The following is a 2,532-nucleotide window of genomic DNA, read 5'->3' as shown; positions in this document are numbered from 1 at the left end:
GGAAACATGAGTTGGAACAATTACATTGAAGGCATTGCCAGGGCCGCTGCAAGAAAGGTAGGCTCTCTCTACCGTGCTAGAAAACTACTAACACCCGAAAGTATCCTGTACCTCTATAAGGCCACCATTCGCCCATGTATGGAGTATTGCTGCCACATCTGGGCTGGTGCATCTGCTACTAGTATCTCGCTCCTTGACAAGGTTCAAAAGAGAGTCGCAAAACTGATACGCCCTGAACTGGCATCTAAGCTTCAGCCTCTGTCCCATCGACGAAATGTTGCATCTCTCTGCCTTTTCTACAAGTATTTTAGTGGTGAATGCTCTGACGAACTGCAATCACTTGTGCCCCCACGACGTTAGCACCCTCGACAAACCCGAAAGGCTGCTAAATCCCACCCCCACACTGTAGAGATCCCTAGATTTAAAATATCTTTTTACTCCAATAGTTTCTTCCCCAGAACCGCAAGACTCTGGAATTCCATTCCAGGTCCCTGCTTCCCCAACAGTACTGACGTGCAGAAGTTCAAGTGTAACGTGAACCGACACCTTGCTGCCCAAATCCCTACATAGTACCCAAGTAGTTTCTGCCCCTGATAGTAGCCCCCTACACCAAAGTGGCAATTTGCCTTGTTTGGGGTGAAAATGTAATAAAAAAAAAAAAGTATTATTTGTTCAGCATATATATTGAAAATAGTGAGGTGGTAATAATATCCTTGCCTAACATTTTAATAATATCCCTGCTTAACACTCTGGACAATTAAAAAAATGTACCACTGTATCGAAAGCTTTCCTATAATCGATAAAACAGAAATAAACAGTTGTTCCTACTTACCTGCTCTTGATTGAGTATTTTGTCTTTAGTTCTTTTCTCGGATCTGAAACCAACCTGTTCCTCTGCTATTTTAGCACTTAACTTGTTCCGCATTTGTTATGAATTTTAATATAATTTTACTACTGTGACTAATCAAGGCGATAGTTAGGTTTTTGCTGCCTCTAAATGTGTTGCCCTTTTTCTAAAATATGACTAATATCGATGTTCTCCAATCAGATGTGTTGCAATATTTTGGACGAAGAATGGGGTATATATTTAAATGCTGCCCACATCAGCATTATGTGGCACAAAGCCGGAAAGTGGGAACCCCGCAGGCACCCCTAAAGGAGGGGCACTCCTGCAATTTTAAAAATTGCCTGAGTAACCCCGTCGGCATTCCCCGGTCGGGGCGCCTCAGGAAGCAAGCAATAAATTGCCCCATCGGAAAGCCCGGTGGCAAGGCGTGGGAGGGTGGACCTCCTAGGTATTACCCAGGCGGCGTACCTCAGTCCAACAGGTCTATTTCTTCTTCAGTGGCTGTGGATGTAGGCACATAGAATTGAACTATGCTAGCGTTATCAAGATTGGCCTTTATCCGTGCTGAAATTATTTTGTAGTTTAATTGGCGAGAATGATTCCAACATCGTGACTGTGACTGTTTTCCCAGAAAAAAAAACACTGTGTTGTCGCTAGTTGTTTTCACACAGTTTGTGCTGTTCTAGTTTGTTTCTGACAATCCAAGGATTAGAAATTCTGCATGCATTTCGTTCCGTATTCAGTAAAAATCCATGTATTTTCGTTCAACTTCTAAAGCATTTCTCAATCGTTTCGTGAGTTGATGAGGATAGCAGCTGACGGCCAAATATCGATTTACCTTCCATAATTTAACATAAACAAATCAATAATTACGAATGCTGAGTAAGTATTAATTTTTGGATGCAGTTCTTGATTCATAAAAATATGCATGATATTGAAGAGATATGAATTGGAAATAAAAATGGTGCTTGCGTGGCGACTGCGTCGGTGGTGTAACGGTAAGCATGTTTGCCTCCCAAGCAGACGACCCGGGTTCGACTCCCGGCCAACGCATGTTCTTTTTCTCCATTTTTGCTATTGTTGCATTAATTATATATTATTTTAACAAGTGTAATCCGTAATAAATTCTGGAAAATTACTTCACCGTTATCGATGAAGTTTTATAAATTATCGCAAACAATGTGGAATACGGTTCCTCCTTGGAAGTATACGTTTGAGAAAATTGTACAATTTCAATTAATATAAATTAAACTATTAATTACATTAATTAAACTGCAAATCATATTGAAATAAATCTGTAAGATTTTCCTTTGTTTAAGCGTGGAAACGTTTTGTTTCGCTTAAGTATAACAGCAGTGTATCGAATCAAACTTTCTGCTCTAGCATTAAAACCATAGAAGATGTTCCACTGCTAGAAGTGCGATTTATAAGAACTATCACTCTTCTGTTATTTTCAAAATTATGTCTCTCTCTTTCACATATCATAAGAGAAATACGATCGACATTTGATTTTCATTTCATAAAATACAATTGCATTAAACTTCATTTACCATCTTCCATTCTCGTTTCCAAAGCTGTTTGTATGTTCGAAGACATTCCAAATTTCTCCATAAATTAGGTCTGATGTAAGATGCCTTCTGATAAGCTAGCCAGTCAATAACTAGGTTAGTAGTTCTTCGTGTACA

At 39.5% G+C, this 2,532-nt stretch overlaps 1 non-coding gene across 1 annotated transcript; it reads left to right on the top strand.

Annotated features, from left to right (window-relative positions):
• Positions 1-1,828: 1,828 nt before the first annotated feature.
• On the top strand, positions 1,829-1,900 carry Trnag-ccc (transfer RNA glycine (anticodon CCC)). The gene has a single exon. It is a non-coding gene; the product is annotated as a tRNA-Gly (tRNA).
• The last annotated feature ends 632 nt before the right edge of the window (positions 1,901-2,532 follow it).

The sequence above is a fragment of the Euprymna scolopes genome, chromosome 3 (assembly GCF_053919585.1).
Source record: "Euprymna scolopes isolate OS-2025 chromosome 3, ASM5391958v1, whole genome shotgun sequence".
NCBI classification, from domain to species: Eukaryota; Metazoa; Mollusca; class Cephalopoda; order Sepiida; family Sepiolidae; genus Euprymna; species Euprymna scolopes.
The sequence above is the reverse complement of the archived record's forward strand: the minus strand, read 5'-3'. Positions and strand labels throughout refer to the sequence as shown.